Source organism: Malaclemys terrapin, chromosome 2 (assembly GCF_027887155.1).
Source record: "Malaclemys terrapin pileata isolate rMalTer1 chromosome 2, rMalTer1.hap1, whole genome shotgun sequence".
Taxonomy (NCBI): domain Eukaryota; kingdom Metazoa; phylum Chordata; order Testudines; family Emydidae; genus Malaclemys; species Malaclemys terrapin.
The window spans coordinates 263409271-263427553 of record NC_071506.1 but is presented as its reverse complement, the minus strand read 5'-3'; the positions used below and the strand labels follow the sequence as shown (position 1 = coordinate 263427553).

Below are 18283 nucleotides of genomic sequence, written 5' to 3'. Positions count from 1 at the left end.
GATGTAGCTCAGAACATGGAGGATTACACTGTCCAAAAACCTGGACATGGACAGGGAGGACAGGAGAGCATGCAGGGAACAAGAGCGTGCCACACAGGAAGAGATGCTGCAGATTATGAGGGAGCAATCAGACATGTTGAGGCATCTGGTTGAGGTTCAAGAAAGGCAGCTGGATGCTAGAGTCCCTCTGCAGCCTATGCTGAACCTGCTGCCATCATCGCCCAGTTCTACATCCTCCTCCCCCAAATGTCCTATGGTGGGGGGAGTTCAGTATCTCTTGCACTCAACACCAGGGGAGGGTAAAAGGACCAGAAGGCGCCCATTCTCACACCTTTGATTGTCATTGCAGTGCATGTGTAAGCAAGCTTTCCTTGTTTCTCCCCACACAGGGTTATCAGCCCTTTTGCCCCAGGTTGTCTTACTTTTCTTTGCTGTCTGTGTGTTTATGTGCATAATAAAACTTAACAGATTGAGGAGAAAAGGCTCTTTATTCATTCAACACATGGTTGTGGGGTGGAGTTTACATGAGAGAAAATGCAATGGAAGGGACAGTTTGGTAAGGAACAACACAGATAAATGTCAGATTACTCTGACTCATTGCTGAAACTGGTTTTCAAAGCCTCACAGAGATGCAGAGCCCCTCGATGTGCTCTTCTTATTGCCCTGGTGTCTGGCTGCTCAAAAGGCTGCCAGGCAATCTGCCTCAACCCCCCACCCCAGTAGAAACTTGTCTCCTTTTGTTTCACAGATAGTATGGAGCACATGGTAGGCAGCAATAGCAATGAGGATCTTGCTTTCACTGAGGTCTAACCTAGTAAGCAAACAATGCCAGTGATCTTTTAAATGTCCAAAGGCACATTCCACCACCACTCTGCACTTGCTCAGACTATGGTTGAACTGGTCTTTATTGCTGTCCAGTATGAACCATAGGAGCAAGGGGTAGGCTGGGTCTCCCAGGATCATGATTGGCATTTCAACATCTCCAACGGTTATTTTGCAGTCTGGAAAGAAAGTCCCCGCGTGCAGCTTTCTGAACAGACCGGAATTCATAAAGGTGCGCAAATCATGCACCTTTCCCGACCATCCCGTGTTGATGTCAATGAAATGGCTCCTGTGATCCAACAGTACTTGACATACCACTGAGAAGTACCACTTTCAGTTTATGTACTCTTTGGCAAGGTGGTCTGGTGCCAAGATAGGGATATACATTCCGTCTATCGCCTCACCGCAGTTAGGGATCCCCATAGCTGCAAAACCATCCACTGTGTCCTGCACATTGACCAGAGTCACTACCCTTTTTAGCGGAAGTCTGTTGATCGCCCTGAAAACTTGGATCACAACAGATCCCATGGTAGATTTACTCATTCCAAATTGATGCCCCTGTAGTAGTCTGGCATTGCAAGCTTCCACAGAGCTATTGCCACTTGCTTCTCCACTGTCAGAGCAGCTCTCATTTTAATATTGCTGTGCTTAAGGGCTGGGGAAAATGGCGCTCAACTGTGTCAAGGTGATGCGTGACTGTCGCCAGCACCTGCAAATTGCTCCGCTCTATGTCTTCCAGCAGGGCTCCTTGCCTGGCATCACATTGTTCTGTGTGGTGGCTCTTTTATTGGCTGTGTAAATACTGCAGAATAAGGTGCAAGGTGTTTGTAATGCTCACAACAATGTACAGCTGAGTGGGTACAGGCTTATCATGCTGTGGTGTTTGCGCGGGTAACCCAGGTTTGCAAAAAAGGCTTGGTTTGTTTGCCGTTGATTTCAGGGAGGGAGGGAAGTAAGTGCATCATGGGAGGCTAACGCCATGTTCCCATATCCCCCCACACCAATGTTTTGGTTCCATAAGGCATTGCAAGCCCAACCCAAAATTTCACTCAGCTACTTGCACTGTGGGATAGCCACCCACAGAGCAGTGCTCCATGATTCGATGGAAGCCCTGCTAGTAAGGATGCACTCCGCCGACACAATGAGTATAGTGTGAACACGCAAGATCGACTTGCTTAAATCGGAGGCTCGATGTCAACTTACATGAAGTTGACTTAACTTTGTAGTGTAGACATGAGGGTTAGAGAATCTCAGGCGGGGTCAGAACTAATGAGAATGGGAGGAGCCCAAGCCACCCACCTTCCTTGAAACTAAAAGCTTTTTAAACCAACATGTAAATTTAATTATTGTTTTTCAGAGTTTAAAAACAGTTGTATTTACTATGAAAATGGTTTCATATTGGTCCTTCCAGAGTTCATTTAATACATACATTTTAAGAGTTCAAAGGTATCAGTTCCTCACATCTTCCCAACAGCTGCAGTAAACTCTATGCAGACAATTCATTGTTAATATTTGATATTCAGTATTCAAGTTGCTTGTTGATTGTGATTGAACACATGACGCAAATGCTTTTGTTATTGTTCTCTGATTGGAGGAGCCTATTTCATATCCAGGTGGCAGTTTTGAAGAAACTGCTGGGATTCTGAATTTCTCAAGGGAAAGTGGCAGGCAAACAGGATTAAAGAACTGTACATCTCTCTCTTTCTGGGCCACACAGACCTCCTGGAGATTTCATTAACTGTCTAGTTATTGTATCTGGTTTACATGCACAAATATAGATTTTGGGTATCCAAATGTGATTCATAACATAGTGGAAGCAAATTTAGAGGCCATATTTTGAAACATGGCCCTTTCGTTTTCTTTAATTGCAAAGAAGTGCAAGTCAATTGACCTAGTGACCAGAGTCTCTTTTTGTTATATTGCAAGTTTCCTTTAACCGAACTTTAGAATATTTCAAAGTTGATTTGGCTCGATTTGTGTTTGGATCAACCCCATTTGACAATCCCTCGTTTAGAGCTACCAAGGTAACAGAAAAGAAGACTGTAGGCCAAATGCAGACTTGGTATCTGTAGATGCAGGTCCATTTAAGTCAATGGAGTTCACCTTGATTACGTTAGAGTCTGAATTTAGCTTTGTGAGGAACAAAGGTTTTTCAGTTCATTTTGATAATCTAGGCTGTTTTTTTGCCATATGCTGGCAAATTCTGCTTGTTTGCAGCCAGCAGCATTTTTATACTATATGCAGTTTGAAGATTTTTTTTTTTTTTTTTGCTTGACTTCTTTTGTATTCAAGTGTAAACTTCAGCATGAACCAATTCTGAAAGGCCATTATTTGCTGTATTTTAAAGCCAGAACTGGTAAATAACAGAACACCTTCAAAGGTTTTAGCAGCATAGCTTAATTATCTGTGACTGTAGTCAAAGATATAATACATTTAGTCATATTTTTGGGACTTTTATAACATTATTGTCTATATTTAGGCAGACGAATCAGTACTGTAAAAACTGGCTGCAAGAGTAATAAAGGAACCTTTAGTTCTTTCCGTACTTGTACCTGGGTGAATGCTAAATATTGAGCATATTGTCCCGGCTAACTCGGGACACACACATATGTTATATATGCACCCCATTTTGAAAAATAGTTATTTCGGGGATTTGGATGGAAGACTAAATACAGGGTATCAAAGAGACACTTAGTCTTCCAAGCAAAGGAAGGCCCTACACTCAACAGCATTCTCTTGCTGCTGAGGGAATTCTGTGCCAAAAAATTAAAAATGCTGCACATAATATTTTAAAATTCTGTAAAGTTCTGCATATTGTATTTGTCAAATATAATCACACCAGTTTCAATTATTTTGGCAATTTATTTCAAATACCTGTCAGCAAGTATGTCTGGAACAATACAGACAACTAAAAAGATTCAGGAAATGTTTTTTGACAAATAGATTCCTTACTAGGCATATTAATAAAGAACTTTGAGTAATCATTCATTTAAACTGCAGCACAGAACTGTATTTCCTGCACCCCTCAGAAACAGTGTGAAGGTTTGGGGTATTAAGGGGTAATAATTGCTGGGATGGAGCCTGGGTATAAACTTGAAGGGTTGTTGGGTGGGAAAAATATGGAAGAAGGTTTTTTTGGGGGGTGGAGAGGGATTGTTAGAGAGCATCCCCATGCAGATCCTGGCTGACCCCTAACTTCTCCCATTCAGTCAGGCACATCTGTCCCTGCCCCCATGTGTCTCTGTGCCCCCACTCAGCCATCCCTCTTCCCCCTGTAGCTCTGAACCCCCTCCCCCTCTGCCCATGTAGCTCTGCACATCCCTGCCCCCTGTGGCCCTGCGCCTCCACTTCCATTCAGCCCCTGCCCCAGTCTGTCCTCCCCCACTAGCCCTTATGAGCCCTTATCTGTGACCCCCCCCAGTATCCCCACACTGTCTGTCTCCTGACCTGGCCTGACAGGTGCTGTGAAGAAGGCAGGTTCTTTCTCTCCCCTATCCTGGCTGGGGCTTGCCAGGAGCAGCTGCTGTGTTCTAGTGTCACAGGGCCCACCTACAGCAACTTTTCAGCAGAAGCTATTTTCTGCCCCCCCCCCCCCCAAATTAAAATAGGCATGGCACATGAAATGTGTGTGTGAGTAGTGGTGCAGAATTCCCCCAGGAATAATTCTCTGTTTGCCTGTTCTAATGTGATAGCTTGTGGCAACCAATCAATTATAATAGCTCAGGGAATGTTCTAGGTAATGGGTTCAAGCCTATTGATTTTGGTGCAAATTGGAACACCAAAAGAGCCTGATTCATAGGGAAAATCAAGTCCTCCAGATTGCCTAATTGCTTCAGGCAGAAGAATCTCTCTACTTCCCCTTACTGCCACCTACACATACCAAAGGTAGTTGGGGACCTGGGGAATGCAGGGAGGGAGATGGGGAAAGGGGTATTAAGGGAACACAATGCCCCTGCCTTGGGGGTGTGGGGAAATGGGGACATACAGAGCCCCTGGTGTGTGTGTGTGTGTGTGGGGGGGTAGAGTTGCAGGGAGTCCCTGAAATAAAGGGGCATGGGATGGTGGCACCCAGGGGACCTGTGGAGTGGTGGTCATGGACATTAAGGAATGCAAGGAGTCCCTGATATTTGCAATGTGCTCGACCTACAGAAGCTACAAAATGTGTGCCCCTCTAGTTTATAGAGAAACAGGGAAGCCTTATTTTTGGTCCAAACTACTGTTCTACTGCCTTGCTCTCTGCCATGGAGTATTCATGCCAAGCCTACATTATATCAAGAGCTGCAGATGGCCTTGTGAGTGATCAAGGACCCCCACTGAGAGCATGCTAACTTAAAAATACCCCATTTTTATCCTTTATCTTAAGCAATGTAAGTATTCTTTACTGCCTAATCCTGCTTTCATCTGTTACTTAAAGTAATATTGCACTAAAACCCATACAACTGGAGACTATTTGACTGTCAGGTTACATTTAACATGGTTAATGAAAATTTAATGTTCTTACAATTGTTTTTTCTCTCAGTGGTACTGAATTACTTACGAATAACCTCATTGCTACTTAAACAAAGCATGCTCTTCTAACGAGGTACAACTAAATGGAGGTCAAAGCGATCTGTAACACAACATCTAAATGGCCAATTTCTGAATCTGTCTCCTTAATGTTTAGAGTACAAGAAGACCAAGGAGACAGAGATCGTGGAGGGAAATGATTAATGGCATATCCCACCCCAGAGACTAAGGGAGCTAGGGAGATACACTACCAGGGGACTCATCCATTAGTCTGGAACCAACTTTCACTAGTACTACTTTTTCCCTCTTCTGACTGTATTTTTTCTTTTCTTCTCCTCTTCCTCCTCCGTTTCTCATTTTCCTTCTCCAGTCCTGAGGAGTCAACAGAGGAATCAAAGGGCTGAGGCACAGACTCTGCACTTTCACCAAGATTAGTGTTACCATCTTTCAGGTTCCCAAAAAGAGGGCACTGCTGGAGGAGGTCTGGGGATAGCTGGAGGGAGGTACAGTTGGGGGTGTTGGAGGGGTTATTGGGGGGGAGATGGAGAGGTGTGTGTACTGTGAGGTGGGGGGTGCTGAAGGGGTGTCTGTACTGGAAGGGGGTATTTGGAGGTGCTGGAAGGATGTGTTTATTGGGAGGAAGTACTTGGGGGACATAGGAAGGGTGTGTGTGTTCTGGGAGGGGTATTTGGGGGGTTCATGAGGGGATATTTGGGGAGTGTGGGATGGGTGGGTGTGTATTGGAAGGGTATTTGGGTTCCTTGAGGGAGTATTTGGGGGGTGTAGAGGGGTATGTGGATACTGGGAGGAGCATTTGGGGGTGCTGAAGGAAGTATTTGGAGGGTCTTGGAGGAGTGTGTGTACATACTGTGAGGAGCACCTAGGGCCTCACTCTTAAGATGGTGGCAGTGTCGTTCCCTGTCATGGTGGCAGGATGGCTGGCCCGGGACGAAGCGCCAGCCCATCAGTCTGCACCTCTCTACCTCTCTTCCTCCACAGGAGCCAGGGCCTGGATGGGCAGGATCCCGCAGCTGCGGCTGCAGGAAAGGGACTAATTGGGACATGGAGCCAGCTCTTTCTGAGCTGCAGTGTCTGCTCCACAGAAATCCCAGACATTGCCTGAAAAATCCGCCTGGATAGAGGGCGGGAGAGTAAAAATGAGGATATGTCTGGGAAAAACTGGACATATGGTAACCCTAACCAAGAGGGGAGCAAAGAAGACTGGAGTAGTGGTTGGGCCATAGCCTTGCCCTGTATACCTCTATTGCCTTCTTGTTTCTTACAGATGGAGCTGTTACCCTGAAAAAATTAGTTTTGGGGTGCTACTCCACTAACCTGCCTATTGCCCCCATAATCTGTTCTTCCCGAGGTAAAAGTTGCTAAGGAAAACATTCAAAGAACATGGATATAACCTTCCGATAAAGTAACCAACACTGGCAGTAATCTTTCCAAAATAAAGTATTTTTTATTAAAGTAACCTATAATCCCTAATACAGTGTATCCTACAAATCCTAAACAAAGAACAAAATCCCTGAGACACAAATCTTTTATGCAAGTTTAAAGAGCACTTAAACTACCACAGCATACAGTTCAAATGACACTAAGTGAAGCAAATTGTTGCAAGTGGCCAGTTTGCAAGAAATTGCTGATAGCAGCTCTAAAATTGCTTTACAGTAAAGCATAATTAAAACACACAGACACACACACACACACACTCCAAATATACATATATTAAATACTATGTATTTTCCTAAACTATATTTAAACGCCAGCAGCAGCACAAAAGTAAGGGTAGCAGTACCGCAACCCTCCCCCCCCCCACACACAATAACCTTGCAACCCTCCCCCCCAACTCCTTTTTGGGTGAGGACCCCTACAATTACAACACCATGAAATTTCAGATTTAAATAGCTGAAATCATGAAATTTACAATTTTAAAAATCCTATGACTGTGAAATTGACTAAAATGGATTGTGAATGTGGTAGGCTCCTAACTATTAGATGTCAGGTCTTTGCCTGGGCATATTTTGTCTTTGCTTTTGACATGTCTTTTCACGTGCTCAATAGTTGCTAATCTTGCACATGCTCAAGAGCTGCAATTCTGCCGAGCCACACCCACACCCACTTGGCTCTTTGCCAGGACACTTTTTTTTTAAAGAAATCCTAAGTTCTTACTGAGCATGCTCAGGGTCTGCAGTGTCCAGCTCAGGGTGGAGTGACTTTTGCTTATTCAGAATGGAGATCAGAAATACAAAGTAAAAACTGGAGAATTTTCTCTGGTAATAGAGCCTTAGGGCTGTGAGACTTTTTCAGGGTGCTCACAACGTGGGTCACTGTGCTACCCTCTTGCCTCCAATGAAAGGCATTCTTTCTTGTGGTAGCTGGATGTCAGCTCCCTGACACTGCCAGCACTTCAGCTACTCAGGTACTCTCCTTTGGGCTCTGCCAGCCCTGACTTGGCCTTGTAGGTAAACACTTGGTGCATCCCAGTCCCCAAACATCTCAGAAGTGTCCTCCTGCAGTGCTCAGCCCGTCACTGGACACGCACCAGGTTTGCTCCTCCCAAGGAAGTAGTATCTACCACCAGCTTGTTTGATTCAACCGAATGTCAGCTCCAATATAACAACACAGCACTGTGAGCTAAGTGAAAGCAAGCGTAAGTTTGTTAACAGAGATTAAGATTTTAAGAGCTTGTGAGCAAGAGTAATAAGAACAACAGGTTACAAATAAACCAAAAGTATCACGTGCTTCTACTAGCCTAAGACTTAACTATAATAAGCCAACCTTGTCTAAAGCAATTTCTCACCTAAGACCTTTCTTTCAGCTTTTCAACCAAAATTAGTTGAGATCCTGTTTTCATGGGCATAAGTAATGCACTGTCCGGTTACCTCCTCAAGAGCAGGATAACAAAATGTCTTACTCTAAAGTTCATTGTTTTTGCATCCCAGAGACAGGACAACCCTTGTGGTTTAATGTCCGGTATCTTCCCATCCCCTGTTTAAGCCATATGCAGATTTGCCTTACAATGCTTCATTAACATTTGACAGAGAGTTAGGCATTGATCTCCTCTCTGGAAAAAACCTGTTTGTCAACTTTGCCTGGTTAGATTTTAAAACATAATTCCAGCATGCATACATAGCTGTTCATATATCATCAGTACATACATTTCACAATGCTATTAATGACCAGTGTAATGCCAGCTTTCATTTGACACCCCATAAGACACTATTAATGGATAAATGCTATGAAAGCCATATGTTGGGTGTAGTGAGTTTGTCAGGTCTGTCAGGAGTTGCTGACAAAGTAGTGATCCCTTTGCCAGTTGGCACCAATGGGCCTCTGTATCACAAAGATTATCTGTTGTTGCTGGTTCCTTTCACAGACAGACAAGAGGAGACATCCCATAAAACCAGCACATGGAATAAGGTGTTTCAACATGGTTTCTTCCTGATTATTCCACGGGAGACAGGTTTTCCTGACTCCAATTTGTGGGTTCAGTCCTATAAACACACAGTGCAAAGAACCACTGCTCTCTGGGTTCCCCTTCCTGAAGGCAGCACAGCCACCTCAACAAACATGTTGCCAGGAAGTTTCTGCTGGCACTGCTTCCGAAACATCATGGGGTTTGAAGGCACAAAAGGACAAGTTAGTACGGATTCCACTAGTGGTAGCTCCTGAGCAGAGTTTCTATTAGAAGTCTGCCTTGAACTAAGAGTGTATGAGGGTGCAGAGAGAAATCGCCTTTTCACTCCTCCTTCATGCTTTTGGCTCTGGCCCGCCAGAGTGCCAACTGTACTACATGCCAGAAGTGGGATCTCTGCATCACTCCACAAAATACTACCTTCAACAAGCAATAATTCTGGGAACGACAGTTATTCTGCATACTGCACAAATAGTAAGAAGGATTTTAGAATGTAAGCAAAAGTGCTCTTGAGTAATAAGTATGAAAGTTGTGGCTAATTTTTTGGGAACATTTAACAAGGCATCATACAACATTCATTTTAATAAATAAAATACACTGGAAATGATGCAGGTACAATAAAAAAATATGAAGGTCAGACATAGAGATCAGACAATAAGAGGTGTTGGTGAAAGAGCTTAAAAAGTATGTGCGCGCCATTGTAGGCTCTTTGGCTAACTAAGGGCTTGTCTTCACTACCAGGGAGATCAATGCTGCTGCAATTGATTCAGCGGGTATCGATTTACTGCATCTAGTGAAGACCCACTAAATCGACAGCAGAGTGCTCTCCGGTTGACTCCGACACTCCAGCTCCCCAAGAAGAATAAGGTAAGTTGACCGGAGAGCATCTCCTGTCCATGCAGTGCAGTGAAGACATCAGGGTAAGTCGACCTAAGCTACGTTATTCACGTAGCTGGAGTAGCGTAACTTAGGGCAACTTACCCTGGTAGTGAAGACAAGCCCTAAGCTGGAACTATTTACTAAAGCATAGGTAGTTTCAGAGGATGAAGTATAAGCTTTCATGTCCAAGATCATGGGAACTGGAGTTCTATTCGATAACAATGCCATAAATCTACTGCCTGCTTTAATACAAGAGGAGTACCAGAATACCCTACTGTACCATCATGGAGACTGAACCATCTATCCTCCTTTTGAGTGATTGATAATTCGAGATGCGTAAAGTTTTAGCATGGCTCTGTAAATCCCTTTAAAATGTAGTCAAATAATTCAGAGTTCAGGAAAATATGTGAAAGTGTTATATTACTTGATAACCATCAATGAAAGGAGGAAAAAAGGCACAAAGGGGAAAAGAATGAAATTATCCAGAAAAGAAATATAAAAACAACCTATTTAGAGAAATTACTCTTCATTTAAAAATGTGGAAAATGTATCATTTTTCAAGACCATCAACTTGAAGCCTTGCTACTTGAAGGTAAAATTCTAAACAGTGATTTCTGCACCAGAGAACACCAAACTATTATACAATGACTAATGAGACTTCTTAGCACATACTGCAGGTTCTTGCGACAAGCTTATTAGACAATAATTTGGTGAAGTGTGATGCTTTATGGATTATCAAAGATAAAAATAACTTTTAAAAGACAATTATTTTAAGTGCTGATTGCAGAAACGGAGACCAAAGGGATAGGTGTTCCAGGTAGAAAGTCCAGTGTCTTTTTTCAGAGCAGCTATACTTCCTTTTTGAATACGCAGATATAAATTTAAATGAAGTACAACCGTATTATCACACAAAGTAGACAAATGATTAGATATTCTAGAAGACTACATCTATATCCGTTATTGAACCCTAGGGTATATTACCCCAACCCACTAGCTCACAATATTAAACAGAGGACTGACACTGGAAAATGAAAAGAAGTGACAAAGCTGTTTTTTGCAGAATGAAACAAATTTCAGAAAATGATAGTGGTGGGTGGGAGTAAAATAACAGAATAATTGTACTGGAAAATATTTACTGGAAATCATCTTTGATGCCTCCTACGCCCTGCCTCTTACAGTACACAATGAGATCTTCAAAGTATGTAATGTCTGAATTATTTTAGTATAATAAAAATCTTACTCTTTGCTGGATCCACCACTTTTGGCCACGAGAGCCTTGCAAATGCTACTCCAGCAGCATCAAATGCCAAAAAATCGGTTATTAGACTATTTTAAGGATCACCAGCCCCAAACAATCCTGCATAGCCACATTATTCCTGTTACAGTCACTTTAGCCCTATCATGACCCTTGAACCCACATCCACAGGAGCAGGCACGCTTCAACCCTCCACATGGCAGCTTGTTAACAACTGCTGACCTAGGAAGTCCTAACCAGTTTGAGGGTCCACCCTGATGCCCTATTGGCAGAGTTCCAGAGCAGCCCAGAGCACTGGACTGACCCTACTTACGCCAGCAACAGGAAGCTGTCTGAACAACTGGGAACCACCTTGCCCTGGATTGTGTACCTTGTGCCTCCTGTTCCTGCTCGACTTCCTGGCATACTGACCTGGCTTGTCTTTTGACCTCTGTGTGGTTCTGATGTCCAGTTTGTCTCCTGCTTCCGATCTCCTGGTACCCTGACCCAGCTGATTCTTGACTCCTGACTCTGGGTCTGGCTGCCCACAACCTGGCCTTGATAAGCCAAAGCATCTTTAGTTAAGAACTATGACAGCATGCATAACTTTTCCTGTAGCCTCCACAATATACGCTACCGCAGAATCAGACCCCTTCAAAGATTTGGGTCAGGTATTGTTATGAAAATTGTAGTTCAGTTTGGATCTGCTACACAATTCAGTTTAACATGTTCTGGTGGTTTACCCTAATGGAGAGAGGGAGGTTACCGTGATGTTCTACAGATAAAGGTAACATAACCAGCTAAGAAACCATAACCATTTTCCACAGCAATGTCTGGAAAGGGAACTGCTGATGTAAACCATTCCCCTTCTAGTCTGGAATGAGTTTTACATGCATCTCTGAAAAAAATCTTATGAAAAATGCTGGGGGAGACCATGGTCCCATAGTATAATAATAATATCATAATAATATGAATTTAACATTATTCACTATTTATGTGGAACTTTGCAATTTAATGTATATAGAGAAAAAGAAATGGTCCTGAAGAGTTTATAAAAAAAGAAAGAAACGTTTAAAATGGCAATCTCCCCACCCCCAATTGTTACTCTTAAACCGAGTCAGATATTGGCCTACTACTAAACACTAAGTATTAGAAAAATAAACTAAATGGCAATATCTATATTAACATATTGATCTAATTCTCTCAACTGGCCTTTTTCTCTCCTAATATTTTTTCTCCCCCAAATCATTTACTCTTATGCTTGTTGATGCCAGTAAGTGCTGGAATAGACTGACAAAGCCTGCATTGATTTCTAGTTTATTTCTGTAGTGGCTGAGTTCTTTTCTAGTGACAAAGGCCCTTTACCAACAGAAGAAGTACAGCATAGGCATCTTCTGTACATCCCCCCACTGCCCAGCCAATGTGTCTGACTGAAGAGACCACATATAGAAGAGAGCAGCTTAATTCAATCCTATCCTTGGCCCCTCCAATGAGACAAGGGGCCTGACTTCTCACCGGTTTATTTATGGTATTGTATTTCTCAGGTGTGATTTGAATTGATCCTTGGGTCAGAATGTCTTGTATAGATCCTTATGTGTAACCCTTAGGGCAATGAGAAAACAGTGCCACTAGCAAACGGGTAATATCCAAGATCATGGGCAGGCAATTGACATCATGTCTAATAGAAATGTGTTTTTTACAAACTGATTATGTATTTTTTAATGATGTTGCTATATATGTGTTTAAAAAATAACAGGATGACACAGAAGCACAAAATTATATTCTTAAACAAGAGGAAGGATGGCACACTGTTTTGGGTGCTAGCCTGGGATCAGGGACACCTGGGTTCAATTCCCTGCTCTGACACACACTTCCTGTATGACCTTGGGTAAGGTATATAACCTCAGTGCCTCAGTTTCCCACCTGTAAAATGGGGATATCTCATAGGGGTATTATGAAAATTAATACATTAAAGACTGTGAGGTGCTCACATACTACAGTAATGGAGACCATGTAAGTTCCCTAGAGTGATATGGGCTTAACCCATTCTATACATGTTTTCTCATTCTATTATTTTTACAAGAGGAAAGTCATTTGTTCCACTTCGTGTTGCTACTTAAATTCTGTGTCAGAAGCAGCATGGGATCAGAATTTTAATGCCTCATTGAAGGAAGAGAACTTTATGAAGCTAGACAAATTCAGACTGGCAAAAAGGCATAAATTTTTAACACGAGAGTAATTAACCGCTGGAACAATTTACCAAGGGTCGTGGTGGATTCTCCATCACTGACAGCTTTTAAATCAAGACCGGATGTTTTTCTAATATCTATCTATCTACCTATTGAGATAGAGATATATAGATATAGATATGCTCTAGGAATTATTTGGGGAAGTTCAATGGCCTGTGTTACAGGTCAGACTGGATGATCACAATCATCATTTCTGGCCTTGGCATATATGGATCCATTAATTTTTAGGGTGGTACAAAGAGGTATAACTAGGAGCAAAAAAATTAAGCAACGGAAAATTTAGGCCAGACAGCCAAAAAAAAAAAAAAAAAATCCTAATGGTGAGATATATTAGACCATGAAGTAGTCTCCCAAGGAAAGTGAAAACTCTATAAGTTGAAATACTTCAAAACTGCACAGGAGAATATGTGGAAAGGAATGATGAGATGATCAAACTACATTTCTAGAATGCTGCCTCCACACAAGGGGCAAGAGCAGAGGTGAGCAAGGAAAGAGGAATTGGAACACTGCATTTTTGCTATGTGATTTTTGTTTTGTAGATACCCAAACACAGCAAAAAGGGAAAGGGGGCACTTTGCAAATTCACCCCAAAACCCATAACCATTCCAGCAATATAATAGCTGTAGATATAGCTGAGTAGTCAAAACCACCATTGAGTGCACCTTTAAGAATGCTACTCCAGGAGGGTCAAATTGGGAGAAATATTTCTCCATAAGTGCGTCAGATTAAATCAGATTTCTTCCATGATTCAGCTACGCCAACAGAAGCTCTGCATTTATCTTTACTGTAACCGATTCATTTACATCAGTGGCTCTCCCCTGCTTTCCATTACCATAATGCTCCAGTTGAAGCCAATGATGTATCTCCATATTGGGAGGTGTGTGGGGGTATGTGTGTTGGGGGGTTAATTCATGAGTTCTGCTTGCACAAACTACAAAAAAGGCTACATAAGGAGCATTAGCTCCCTCTAACTGCACAGCTCAGAAACACATCTCCCATTCCTCATTTCTTTTCAAGGACTCTGAGAAACATTATTTGTACAATCAACACATGGACACCAACCTTCTCCAATCTCGTACTTTGGGATTTACTTAGTGAAAACTTTTGCCATAAGCAAGAGTTACAGGTAGTACCAGGCTAAAAGTAATTTGTTTCCTTCACTGTGTGTGCTTCATTCTATAGAAAAGTCACTTTCATTTCCTGTGCAAAACGTTTCACCCAGTTCCTAGGATGCCCCCACTACTCCTGCTACACATGAAAATTTGCTAATTCCAGCCACCAGAATAACAAGGCTAGAATGTTAAATCAAGCAAGAATTGGATTTGTAGTTCTAAGGTGGCTGTTCTAATGAAAGACTGTTTCACTGAAAGAAGAACAGGAAGTCCGAGTGATGTTCCAGAAAGTGTCCCAAAAATCTTACTGTACACATTTCAGTTTATGTGATGGCAACAGTCTGCAGCAGCGTTCTTTGAGCCTTTTCTGTGTGCACACAACACGGTTCTCCCTGTGGTTGTCATGTGCAAACATCGACCATTTGCTGAACAAAGCTCTTAATTAGAAAATGTGAGAGCATTTGGTATCATAAATGTGACTACAAAATCCTTTTTTCATGATAAAAAAAGAAAGAAAACAGACCATTATCCAATAAATTGTAGTCTGTAAATGCAAAATTAGCATCTGATGAAAATAGTGGTAAAATTGAACTCCTGTTAGTTTATCATTGGGGTCTCCTAGATTATGTACCTTGCTGTTATGTTTTGTTTTGCTTTGCTTTAGAAATGCAATGTAGGAAACACAGGGATTCCCAGTGTTAAATAGGCCCAGGAGAAATCAAATCTTCTCTTTTGGAAATAATCCATATTGAATTTAATGGAGATTAAACCAATAAGGTTCTATAGAAATTATTCAAAAACCTACAGATTTTAGTATAATACTACTACTAATAGAAAAATGAAAACCTTTCTGTACGTTTCTTAAATCATTCTATAGAAATTGATAAAAAGGCCATAATCCTCTATTCAATTCTATAGTTTCAAAATACCTCCAGAACGGTTTTCATTTTCTATTACATTCTGCAGCATGCTTCCTTGGGGGTCAGGAATCCTCAGAATTATTGCTTCAATGCGCAGATTCTTCATCCCTGTCCCCCATCCCACAAATGACTCCTTAATCTACTCCTTCTAGCACCTATTTCTTAGTCATTGAGTGCTGTGCAAAAGTCTCCTTTACCAAGCCCAGATAGAAGGATGCTGCCTTAATCCACCTCTGACACTAGATGACATATTAACTCTAACTCTAACTTCTGACACAATGATAGTCACCTTCAAATATTAGTTGCATCAGCGGCTTTGAAAAATATGGTCAAAGTCTAATGTTAGTAGCTCAGGTCTGTATATGCTTTTTCAGATATGATTTTTTTTGAGGGCACCTATATCTTTTGCAAATGTACTATGAGAACTGTGGTGACAAAAGTTGAGTGGCCCAGGGGTTTTGCTTCTGCTTGGAGAGCTGGGATTTCCAGCAACCTTTTTGAATACCAACTAACAAAGTTGATCAGTGATTTTTATTGGGGCACACCTTCCCTGAAAGTGAAGGGTGTTAGGATGGGAGTGAGGGAGCTACTGGGTGCTGGGGAATATTGAAGTATCACTCTAACTCAGGGGTAATCAATAGGCAGACCATGGGCCAAATCTTGTCTGCCAGATGCTTTTGAACACACCTTGAAATCTTTTGGTTCACTTAATATTATTATTGTTATTATTATTATTATTTTCTCTGGAGTCTGAACCTTGATTATACCTTGACCAAGAAATTTGGATCATGACAAAAAATAATTGCCTACCCTTATCATAATTCTTAATGTTGAAATGTTACAAGGTTAGTAATCTTCTTGGAGATAATTTTACTGGGTGGGATTTGCTACTTCAAAATGTTGCTTTTCTGCAGAGAATCTCAGGATTTAGTTCCCCACACATATGTGTAATTGTCTCATGGATGAGCTGTAACCCAGAACTGGAAAACAGACTCTGTCAGTATTATAGGAAATTTCACTGTACTGCCTGCTTTGTCCGGTATGATATCCTGGGGGGGGGGGGGGGGGGAGTGTTTGGAAAATGGTGGGGCAGCACAGAGTTAGATATTGTTCAAGTTATCTCTTCCTTCAGACCAACAGATCTGCCAGAGACATCCATGATCTGCAATTGCCTACCAGGACTCTCCTCAATCATGATCAGCTTTTCACAATAGCTAACGGATGCCCCAAGAAGTCAGTCATGGAGCTGCTTGAGCACACATTGAGACAACTGAGTTGTGGAGAAGGGTCATGTAGAGGGTGGGATGGAATTGATAGGGGCTTTCTGAAAACTTCCTGACTGCTCTAGAGGTCTGGACAAATGAGAAATTCATTACACTCGCCCTGGGTGACTGGAAAATGACAGCTAGAAAAATTGCTCTTCTGTACTCCTCCTTAGAGCAGTGACCCATTGTCCTTAGATTGTTTCCTTAGACTTTCCACCTATTAACCCACTGTCCAGAAAAATGGTCATACTCTGCAGCGGATACCTGACAGCTCACAGCACAGTCCAGAGAAAATGCACAGGGGAATTTTGACTGAACTATTCAAAAATGAGGATGAAACAGGTCCCAGGAGAGAGTTATTCAGGATTTAATCCAAATAAAATGCGATTTATAGCAACCCTTCACTGAAACAGGTATCAAGCCCCATTAAAATTATAAGGAGAAATCAGCTGCAGAAATTTCTTCCTTCTTCTTGCCTTTATAGGATAACAAAAGGTGTCTCTTACTTGAAGGGAGGATTTTCTCTCTGGATCCAGGAGAAGCCAGCAAGCAGTACTTGCTTGCAGACGCCATATTATCAGTGCTGTTATTTATAACCTGACACAGCACCACCTGCTGCTAGCAAGGGACACTGCAGCTTCCCATTGAAATGAACAGGAACCTGCTCCACACTAGTATCTTGGTTGGTTTATCTTATTAGCCCTTTGAATGTTCGTGGGGGGTCCCATACTCCCTGAATTCCCTTCCCACTGAATTCAACATCAGGCATTTTATTTCCTCACTCGTCCTTGAGCCTCTTCTCTCTTTTCCTTATCTTTGCTTCTCTCTCTCCTTACTGGTGCTATGTAGTAACATCCTTTTTTTTTTGCTGCAGACTCAGCTAGTTTTCTGGTGTTTTCAAAGCAAGCTGTCTGGAGTGTGAATTCATTGTAAAGAGAGAAAGAAGCAAGGGCTTGACCCTGTTCTTCCATGCTATAGCCAGATGACAGTGCTTTTCCTCTCCTCACTTTTTTTCTCTCATGTTTGCGATTTTGTTAAAAACAACTTGCCACCTTGGCGTCCTCTAGTCCCATGGTTCTCAACCAGAGGTACATGTACCCCTGGAGCTACTCAGAGGTGTTCCAGGGGGTACTCAACTCATCTGGATCACTGTTTCTCAATGCAGGGGTTGCAGTCCCCAGGGGGGTCACGGGACAGGTTTAGGGGGGTTGCAAGGGCACAGGGCTGGCAGTAGGGGGCAGCGAGCTGGGCAATTGCTTAGAGCCCCATGCCACAGGGGGCCCTGCAAAGCTACGTTACGTGCTTCAGCCCTGGGTAGTGGGACTTGGGCTTCAGACAAGGCTCACATGAAAAACAGGCTCAAGAATCGCACTCACTGAAATGTAAGTACTATATTTATATTCCAATCAATTTATTTTCTAATTATATGGTAAAAATTAGAAAGTAAGTAATTTTGCAGTACTAGTGCGCTGTGACACTTTGTATTTTTATTTCTGATTTTGTAAGCAAGTTATTTTTAAGTGAGGTGAAACTTGGGGTACACGCGACAAATCAGACTCCTGAAACAGGTACAGTAGTCTGGAAAGACTGAGAACCCACTGCTCTAGTCAAAGTTAAAGGTTTGTGTGTGGCAGGCAGCAGACTGTACCAATGTTTAAAGAGCAAGTGAGACAGCAAGTTGGCAAATCTGGCTGATTTCTGCTTGTATGACACCCATATATTGGTCATTGCAAAGCTCAGAGAGCACTGGATGGTGCAACAATTAACGCTAAACCATGCTGTGTGGGAGGACACGCAGAGGGGCTGCTATGTGAAACATGATGTGTTCCCAGCTACTAGGGTGATTTTTTGAATGTCTGCACCTGATTGGGTAAA

The 18283-nt window shown here is 42.3% G+C and overlaps 1 long non-coding RNA gene across 1 annotated transcript in view; it reads right to left on the bottom strand.

The window, feature by feature from the left end:
- The window catches only part of LOC128831232 (uncharacterized), a 38432-nt gene extending 21471 nt beyond the window's left edge, over nucleotides 1-16961 (bottom strand). The window contains exon 1 of the long non-coding RNA XR_008443780.1: nucleotides 16915-16961. This is a non-coding gene — a long non-coding RNA (uncharacterized LOC128831232). The remainder of the gene's footprint in view (nucleotides 1-16914) is intronic.
- Between the last annotated feature and the right edge of the window lie 1322 nt (nucleotides 16962-18283).